This window comes from Leptosomus discolor, chromosome 5 (genome assembly GCF_034619465.1).
Source record: "Leptosomus discolor isolate bLepDis1 chromosome 5, bLepDis1.hap2, whole genome shotgun sequence".
In the NCBI taxonomy this organism is placed as follows: domain Eukaryota; kingdom Metazoa; phylum Chordata; class Aves; order Leptosomiformes; family Leptosomidae; genus Leptosomus; species Leptosomus discolor.
In genome coordinates, this window is record NC_141395.1 from 43,144,128 (window position 1) to 43,154,380 (window position 10,253).

Sequence of the window (10,253 nt, forward strand, 5' to 3'; positions counted from 1 at the left end):
AGAGCACCTGGTCTGGCCTGGTCTGGTGGGTCTGATGTAAGGAATGCAGCTAATGTTCAGTACACTTCTGAAAATGCCAGAGGGGAAAATAAACAGGTAACTGCAATAAGTAAGGAAGACAAATCAGATCCCCTGCAGTGCTAGGAGAACAGCCAACACATGTCTGGGAAACAGCAAGGGCAAACCTACAAGTGCTCCTGCACCAACGCCGGACACCTAAAGCCAGATACTTAGGGTTTTTATTGGAGGCTGTAATAAGGGGACACTTCAACTACCCACTTGCAGACTGGATCGAAGTGTCAGGGGACAAGATGTAAGGATAAAACCTTTGAATATGGTACATGGTGCCATCCCCCCAGAAGCAGTCTGAGAACCACCAGGAGAAGACGCTTTTCTGGATCTGCTCTTGCATGGCATATGGGGCTTAGCTCGGGAGGGTCTAGGCCAGCTGTGATACCACTTGGTTTTAATTTTGTGATAAGGAAGAGCAGGCTGAATAAATCCATCACGTGGTTATTCAATTTCAAGACAACAGACTGTGTAAAAATGAGGAAATGTGTCAAAAAAAACAAAACAAAACAAAACAAAACAAAACAAAACCAGGCCAAACCCAAACCTCTCAGCAATGTGGTCCAGAAAGCCAGAGGCCTCCAAGCTGCTAGGAGGCTGTAGAAAAACACCTTTTTAAGAGCCTCACTAAAACACGGAACAAAGAGCAAATAGGACAATCTTGTAAAGCCCCCTCACAGCTGATGGGAAAGAATGGGGAGCACAGAAACAAGGATGATGCTGAGGAGCAGGTCTGCCAAAAGAACAGGAAACACAGCAAGTCAGATACAAATGAGAAAGCAAGAGCGCTAAGAGCAGGCTTGAGGGCTGTCCTGCCAAATGTGCTCAAACCAGTGGTGAACAGCTCAGCAAATCTACTACAGGGACTGGGAAGCGAGCAGGGACGGGATGGCCACAGGGACAGGTCTTTGCCCTGGGGGCATTCCTGTTCCCACCCACCCAAGCTCATTTTTTCCCAGACAGGTGCGAAGGGCTCCTAAATTGGAATAGAAATCCTGGCAGGGTTACTCTGGAGAGACAAGCTAAATGTCAGTCAGTCCTGGAGAGCTCGGAGGTGGCCAGCACCAGCCAGAAAGGGACGGGGCACATTGTCAGCAGGCACATGGTCAGGTCCTAGCGCTAGCCTGTGCAAGGTGGGTACGAGGATCCTCGAGTATGGGGATCCTCACAGAAGCAATCCTTCCCAGTGGCCAGACCGCCTCCCAGGCTGCGGGAAGACCAGCAGCTCAGTGCATCCTGGCATGGGGAACAGGGGCACAACCTCAGGACATCCAGCTGCTGAGCGGCCTGGGGCAGTCCAGTCCCGTAGAGCTGGCCATCCCAAGCTCTTCCATGGGGAGCTGGGAATTTCCTCTTCCCACAGAGGAAACAGATCCTATTTGAGTCTTTCTGGAGCAAAGGATTTTAGCAAAGGATTTTGATTCCTTTTTTTTTTTTTTTTTCCTTCCAGCTGAGTCAGAGTTGACTGTTCCTCTCCAGAGGACATGCTGAGTGCAGTCTGGGAGAGTGGAGGTGACAACCTCAGGAGTGCTGGGAGACTCCCCAAGGAAGCAGCTCTGCCACATGCCAGGACCTTCAGTTTGTTCTTGGCATTACCTCCACACAAGGAAAAGGCAAGCATGCTTCACCACTGACACAGCATCCCCAGGGCCCCGTGGTCCCTCCTCCAGCCACCACCCTGCACCACGACCCATGTCCTCCCACATGCATGCCGCTCCTCGTGCCTGAGCCGGAGATGGCCATGACTTACAGCCCATCAGCCTTGTGCCTGGCAATCCGACAATGATGCTTACAGGGCTCTCCCCAAAACGGCAGTCTGAGCACAGCCTTGTTACTGTGCCAGACCTCCTCTCTCCTCAAGACCTCGTCTTGCCTGGCCCAATTTCAAGACTCTCCCTTGAGCAAGCACCTGTCTGTCAATGCAGGAAGGAGGAGGAACATGCTCTTTTTCTCATGTTAAAAATAAACTGCTTTTCAAGAAGTTTCTCTGAAAGGGCTGCGGAAGGGAATCAGGAATCCAGATGAGTTTGCTTGCTCTGTGGCTGCTGGCCCTGGCTTACACCAAATAGCGCAGGTGAACCTTGATTTGCATTGAACTACACTTTCTGGGGGGAAATGGGGAGGTGGGTGTGTGAGCAGAGCTTGCTGGAGCACAACGCACATGGGCAGGCCACGTGAGGGGAAGGAGAGCCCGGGGGACCCATCTCAGCCAGGAGCTGGAGGCTATGGATGGCCCTCACAAGCCACAGGAGGGACATGGAGGTGCTGGAGGTGGCAGCCAGGGTGTGGGAGGACTCCTCCCTTGCATGAGCAATTCAGACATCACAGCTGACCGGGGTGTTTGGGGGAAAGCTTTGGGAGCTCTCCCAGCCTTGCAGCCCTGCTCCCAGTGAGCCCCAGCCCTGCCGAGGAATGGGGGCTATGAGCAGGGTACGCAGTGGGAAGGGGCATAGGGGGACTCGATGTCCTCCCTTGAATGAGTGATGGAGGCACAGGCTGGCACACATCTCCATGGGCAGCAACAAGGGATGCTGCTGGGGGACACCATGAGCCTGGCCAATCTCTGTGGGCTGGTCCTCTCGTACTCCCATAGTGTTTGTAGTCATCGTGTCGGGGATATTGGTGGGGACATGCCTGTCCAGGCTTCTTAGGACCTGTTTGCAACCATGAATTTCTCTCATTCCTTTCTAGCTGGTCCTATCTGCCTCCCCATCCTACTCTGGCAGCAAGTGCTGTGGCTGGGAACAGAAACACCTCATCAAGTGCCCCCAATGCTGGTGTTGCAGGCTGCAGTAACAGGTCCGCATCCAACTCACCCACCAGCTCTGTGAGCATGTAGCCCTCTTTCCACCCTCTCCTGCCCTCCCAGAGCCCACTGCTGAGTGGTCTCACCCCTCAGGCAGCTGCTCTATCCCCTCCATTGTTGCAGATGCTCCTCACCCCAGCTCCAGCGGGTCCCTCTGAAGTTATGGGGGATCAGACCTGCACCTCTTACCTGGGATGAGGGTTCACAAAGGTTTCATGTGGCTCCAGAGCTCTGCCCTTCTTATCTTCCTCTGGTGGTGTACGAGCATGACCGCGTGGTGGGAAGGGAAACAAGTGCCATTTCCCACAGCCAGCCAAGAGGCAGAGACCCAAAGGCGAGCCACCGTGATGAGGCATGTGAGAAGCATCTGCCTCGTCCCCTTTCCCATGAAATTCTTCTCTCGTTCCTTCATCTGATGTGTGCTAAAGTATTGATTTTCCCCTGGAGTGGATGAGTCATGGAGAAGCTGGGAGGGAGCAGAGGCTGCTGGGACACCCCAGGTGCCAGTGTCTGATGGGGAGGCTGTGCAGGAGGGAACAGGCACTGCCCAGAGGTGTGGGCAGAGAGCAGAACGGATGCATGTAGTACAAGGGTCTGGGGATGGCTCTCTCCCTGCTGACACTGTACAGGGCTCCCCAGCCCTGGGATAAGAAGGGGGATCCCTCCTCTGGTCCCCCTTCCTCCTTCCCCAGGGAGGAGGTTACTGTGTATAGGGGAGTGAGCTCTCAGCTCTGCCTCTGCTGAATTAGCGGCTGTGTATCTGCTGGCTCTGGAGCAAATGCTCTCCCTTGCGCTTCTCACTTGTGCATTGCTTGGCTCTTTTGTTGCTGGTGTCCAGCTTGGGGATGGGCCAGGCCATCTCCATCACATCGCGACTCTGCCAGACGAGAGCTCTCCACAGTATGTGGCCCAGGGAGAAAGGCAGTGTCTCCAGGATGTGGCTGGGGGTGGGGTCTCCTGCTTACTCAGCTCTATGTGCTGGGCTCCAGGGTCTGCGGTGATGGTGGGGGCTGTGCCACATGATATGGGGGGCTGCAGACAGGCGTCTGTCCTGTCCCTGCTTAGGTAGGAGGTAATGGCACAGTGGTCCCCTGACACCGGCTCACCTCCCTGCCACAGCAATCCATGCTGTCCCATCCTCCTAACATCCGCAGGAGGAATGTGGGTGGACTCCAGAACCTGGAGCACTTCTGCTGCCAGCCAGGCCTCTGGCCACCCCTGTAACACCTCATTCTGCCCTCTGCAGCCCCTTGCTAATGCGTCTGCCAGATCTGGCTGCTGGGGCCAGGCACAGTGCAGATACACTCCCAGCCTCCTGGCACCCCAATCTGGCTTAGCTCATCACCCGCCTACATGGGTGGGTAACATGCTCCCCACTTGGCCAAGCTCTTGGCTTGTCAGCTTTCGTCATTGGTAGAAGGAATATCTGGATTTTCAATTATTCCCACTCCCTACTTGAGCTCTTTGGGTCCTTTCCAAACGCCCACCTTTGTTCTTCACCTCCGGAAAGGAGGGATGCCTTTCTCAGACCAAGATGCTGTCATGTCATCCCTTGTCAGATTCTTGCTGAAGGTGTCAGCTAAAGGGAGGGCATGGTGGTGTCCTTTGCAATGGACGGGCCTCCTGGACCAGCTCGTCCACCACTCTCCTGGTGGGTCTGGGCCATGAAGCGGACATGGACTTCTGAGCCAGACCAACGGATGAGGCAGAGAGATGCAAAACTGGCTGGGGCCAGTGGTCCTGAGCGCTCACACCCAGGGGCTGCAGCTAGGCAAAGGTGGCTTTAATACAGACAAATAGCACATCAAAGTGTCAGGACCAGCCATAGCAACCACTTGGGGATTGGCACAGATGGGACAGCCCTGCCCGCGGGTGGTTTTCTGCTCCCTCTGCTTGCTGCAGCTTTTGTTTTTCTGCACGGACACTTGCCAAATATTGTCCTTTGCCTTATTGTTCCTTATTTCCCCCCTGGCCCCAGTCCTGTGGCTCCTGCTGCTCTCCAGCCTCCTCACTAAGCCCCCCATGGAAAAGCACAGTGGTAGCAGGACTAAGCCCCCTGCCCACATCTCAGCTGCAAGTTACAGGAGCACCTCAAGGCAACCATGCACATGCAACAGTTTTTTGACAGTGGCAACGGTTTGCGGTGTCCGCTGGCACCCCCACCACTCCCATGGCACATGGGTCACAGCTCCTCAGGCTGCCTGTCAGCCTGGGGACATGCTGCCCTTCAGAGAGCAGGGGCAGCCACCACACTGAAGCTCCTTTCGGGAGGGGGATGTGGACGCAGGCCATGCGTGCCAGCCCTGGAACCACTGCCAGGGAGGCGCCTGGGTCGCTGTGGCCAACATTCCCAACCCCTCCCCTCTGCTCAGAGGGAAAAGCAGGCCAGTCGTTTGGCAGGGTTGCCAGGGTGACACTGGCTGCCACACTGTCCCAGCCGCTGAGCTGGCAGGGGCACTGTGCTAGAAGCTGGGGCAGCCCCTCTGTCCCTGCACTGGGGTGTCCCTGTCTGGGTCGACCCAGCAGCACCGGACCACCAGCTGTGGCATGCAGCTGGCAGGGAGCAGGTGGGAGCCAGGTGGAGGGGTGGGGGGACAGTGAGACCCTGGGGGAGCTGTGCAGAGATGAAAAATGCCAAAGCTTTGCCAGAGCTTGAAGCCTGCGGAGCAGGAGGGCCTTTCTGGCTGGGCTTTGGGAAGTCGTGGCTGTAAGCGGCCAAGCCACCATCGGAGCACCGCTGTTTTCCATTTGGTAGGCTTTCAAAAGAGCTGCCTCCCTGGCAGCATGTCCCCCCCTGCGGTGGGCAGTGTTTGTTTGCTTGGGAAAAGATGAGCCTCATTATCTGTCCTTCGTGGCTCTCAAACTTTAAAGCACAGCAGGAGGAAGTTTTACGATGGGAAACTGCCCTGGTGTCAGCCAGGCACTTTGCATGGAGGTCTTCTGGGGAGAGAAGGCCCCGTGGTGGTGGGGCCGGCACTGGGGCAGAGACCCACTGGCAGGCATATGGAAGGCAGGAAGGCTGGCAGAAGAGGATGCACTTGAACCTGCCCTGTGTGTCTCCCAGTGAAGAAGTACAACGGGAAATGGGGGAGCATGGCCAGGCCAAGCAGAGCCCAGAAGCACGGTGAGTCTGGGCTGTAAAGCAGCTCCACATTTACCTGCACCTCGGTGCTCACAGCACCCAGTGATAACATCTCTGCTGTTGGTGAAGCGCCAGCCATGTCAGTGTGTGGGAAGGTCCCAGCAGGCGGTCAGCGTAGCCCCAACCAGGTTTGTGCCTCCTGGCCCATGCAGCGCTGATAACTATAAGAAAGGCCAGTGCTGCATTTCCGTGATGAGTTAGAGCAATGCCCGGAGCAGCTGCCACGGTGCTGCCCATGGCCTCTTCCACTCTGTTGGAGCCTTTACCTGCCTGCTCCCATCAAGCCCATTAAAAGCCAGCTCACTTTGAAGAGACTGCTGCCATAATAGAGGATCATTTTCTGGTTTTAAGGAGGCTTTTCCAAGCACCATCCTTGCCCCAGGACTCTTTTCTCACTTCCTCCACAGTCTCCAGGCCTGGCGCCATCACGACTCCTCCTGCAGCCCATCCACCTCTCCGAAAACACTGTGCGAAATGGCAGCCTGGTGACTCAGGGCTGCCACGTGTTGCCTTTTGTGCAGCTCAGGTACTCGAGCAATGCACATCAGCGTCTACCTGGAGGAAAGGAATCCAGCTGCGGGAGAAGAAAGGGGCAGTAAATCACTCAGCATCCAGCTGGGAAAGAGTAAATTTAACAGTCCCGACCACGTGAAATCATTCTGCACCCAAACAAAAGGCAGCCTTGGTGTCTATTCATCACCCCCAGACTGGGGTCATGCTGAGGGTCTGCCTGCCTTTGGCTCCATGGTGCAAGGCGCGGTTAAAAGATTTATAGCTAAAAGAGGAAGATAGTGTGCACCTCTGAGAGCACAGAGCTGAGCAGCTGGATATCATGGTTTATTCTGCTAGATCCAAACCGTGGCTTAGACTAAACACCGCCTCTGCCATCAGTGAATCACTTCTAGATCCCCTGGAAGTTTCTAGGGCTTGGATTTCAGAAGCTTGCTGCCGCAGGGCACTAAAATGCTGTGGAAGACAAAGCAAGGTGTGGCAGGTTTTGTGGGGATTCTCCTATCCTCCACGGGGCTGGAGGGAGATGAAAGATGGGGTAAGGGGAGGCGGTGAAAGTGGGCAGCAGCCCTGGCTTTAACTGGTGAGATGAGGTGCGCTGACACCCAGGCTTTGGCACCCCAGCCCCCCCCCCCAGCAAGGGCTGTCCCAGGAGGGTGCCCAGGGACCCCCAGGCTCCCCATCCTGCCGGGCTGGGCTAGGTTCATGGCATAAACAGCCAGAGCGGCAGGGGAGACCTGCGGGGTTCCCAAGCCCCCCACACGAAGTGGTGAGGGGCTGCTGGGGTAGGGAAGGGCCAGCAGAGGAGGGCATAAGGTGCTCGATGGGAGCACCCTTCCCTGCTTGGTGCCTCCGGGGCTCAGAGAGGGGAGAGGAGAAAGAATGAGCTCAGCTCTCTGATTCACTCCCTCCTTCAAGACCAGGCCTGGCCTGCGAGCCAAAACCCATGAGTTTGGTGGAGCAGGAGATGCCGGGGCAGGTCCGGCGGCTGCCGGTGCCCTTTGGGGGTGAGAGTGCTCCCCGGTGCTCCTCGGGGAGTGATGCTCCTCGGGGAGCCGGGTCGTGCCCCCCCGCACACCGGCTGCGCTGGGGCTGGCGCAGAGCCCGGACACCCCAGGATAGCGGGGGGGTGTCCCCGACCCCCTCCCGGTTGCAGAGGAGCCCAGCGGCCTTGCAAGCCCCACGACCGGAGGCTGGGGGGCGGGCTGAGCCCCGGCCCCGATCCGCCCGCTCCGCCGCCAGCCGGGGTGCACCGCCCCTCCCTCCCCGTCCCTCCCCTCCCCGCCCCCCGGGCCGTGCTAAGCCGAGCCGAGCCGAGCCGCGCTGCCGGCACCGAGCGGGCACCATGCGCCCAGGGTGAGCCACGGGGCTGGGGGGCTGCCGGGAGCCGCCGGGGTTGGGAGGGCACCGGTATGCCGGGGGGACCCCGGAGCCATCGGGGCTGGAGTTCACTGAGACACCGGTGCCTCCGAGGCGGGGGGGGGCACCAGTGTACTGTGGGGATCTAGGGGGTACCGGTACCGTGGGAATCCCCCAGCCGCCGGGGCGCCCGGAGGGCTGCGGGAGTGGGGGGGGGGGCGCACCGGTCCGGCCGGGGGCTACCGGGCGGGGGCCAGCCTGTAGTCAGCGGGAGGGTAGGTAACCTTTTGCTCTCCCCTTCCTGCAGGTGCCCCCCGAGGCGGCTGCTGCTCGGGCTCTTTGTCCTGCTAGTCCCCGCAGCTTCCCAGGAACCGGGTAACGTGCGTGGGATGCTGGGGAGGGGGGTCCCTGCCGCCGTGCCCCGGGTTCCTACAACCCCTCCTTGTCCTGAAGGCCCCTGTCCCATGGGATGTGCTGCGAACGCAGCCCTGCTCCCCAGCGCGCATGGGATTACATCTCTCCTTGGGCCAAATGCTGTGCCCAGTCCATGGTCCCCAAGAGAAGGGTGATGGGGGAGCTTCTCCCCACGCATCCCTTCAACAGCCGCATCCCTCATGGCCACTGAGGGTTGCAGGGTTGGGGTCCCGTGTGCCCCATCTCATCAATGGGGCACCGGGGAAGGATGCTGGGGAAACGCTGTGCTAGGCAACCCTTGAGAGAGATGTCAGGCTGCCGTGCCCCCAGAGGCTTTACTGGCATTGAGAGTGGTTTGTCTGGCCCGTTCTGGTTGTGGGACAGATGGGATGGCGTTTCCCCAGAGTGGCCGTGCTCCATGTGTTAGGGGTTTCTGCCATGGCTGCAGAAGTCCTCCCCGCGACTGCACGTCCTTGGAAGCTTTATGAGTGGTAGGAAGCCTCGAGCACGTACCCCAGGGATGCAACACCTCCCACGCCACTTGCTGGCTTTCCCCTGCCTTCTGGGCTAGGTGAAGCAACCCGCTCTTTTCTGCTCTCAGCTGCTCAAGCCCCAGGAGAGGGGAATTCGATGCTGACTCAGCTTTCCAGCCCCTCTCCCCACGGGGCATGCGAGCCGGTTCTCCCAGTGCCTGAGCACAAGAGCTGCCTATTTCCCTGGTGAACTTTACCTCCCTGCCGGGGAAGCTTCTTCCTGGCTGGCAGGCCGGTTGAAAGCCGTCCTCCCCTTGGAGCCAGTCGTTGGATACGTGCCCAGTGCGAGGCGGCAGAGAGAGCAGTGGCTGACACAGGGAGCTCCCGACCCTGCTTGCGGCCCAGGAACCCCATTTGCAAAATCAACTGAGTTGCAAGCAATGATCCAAAATCAGGTGAGGGTGGCTTTTCTCTGGAGTGATGTTCTGGTTGTCTTCTGCTTGCACTGAGCGTTGTCAGCTTGCCAGCACATTCCAAGGCATGGTTCGTGCCTCTCTCTGTCATTGAAGGCTGGGCAAGACATGTTGGTAAGTGGCTGCCCCAGGTACAGGTGAGCTGGAAGTCAGACAGGAGCTGGGCCATGAAATTGGTGCATCATTTACTGGAGCAAGGCTTTGTGTCATCTGGGAACAGCTTGGGCTGGGTCATGTCGCGAAGGGGGCAGCATGGATGCCCAGCACTCCCAGAGTGTGTCTGAGAACACTTGGAGAAGCTCTCGAAGTGCCCCGGGCTGGGTTTGTGATGCTGCTTTCCATGTCATGGGTGCCTCCTTGGGGACTGTGGGAACAAAGCTTTTCTTGGAGGTCATCAGAGACGGGAACATTATTCCCATGTGAAATCCTGAATTCACTATTCTAGGTCCCTGGAGACTGTCCAGTGCGGCCAAGCTGAGCTGCAGGGCTGTGAGCTGGTTTAACAGTGGTTACTCAGAGCTATTCATGCCCTTCCCACCCGCCTCTCCACTGGAGTCCCGGCTCACTGCACGGCATTAAGCACGCAGGGCTGACTGGAACCCTTTGCCGAGCTGAAGCTGCATGACCCCCCCACCCTTGAGCAGCCACGCTGGGGGGCCCTAAGGAGGTTTCACATGGCATGCAGAGGGGTTAAATGTCAGGGGAGCACCTCTGCGCCGGTCACCGGTGGCATTGGTGGCAGGGAGGTGCCAGTTTCATCCAGCTGACTTGGCTGTCTCCCAAAGGCAGTACGCGAATCGGGTTTTAAAAGAATTTGCAAGAGGGTTGGTGTGGCTTTGGCTTTTTTCCCTTTCTTTCTTTTTTTTTTTCCTTCCCTTGGTTCAATGTCCAAGGACTACAGGGCCTGTTCTGCCAGCCCTCCTTTGCGATGGCTCCTGGGGAATGTTTGCTCTGAAGGCTGTCCTGGCGTGGAGATAACCTTTCTGTTTATATGCCTGCTTTGCAAA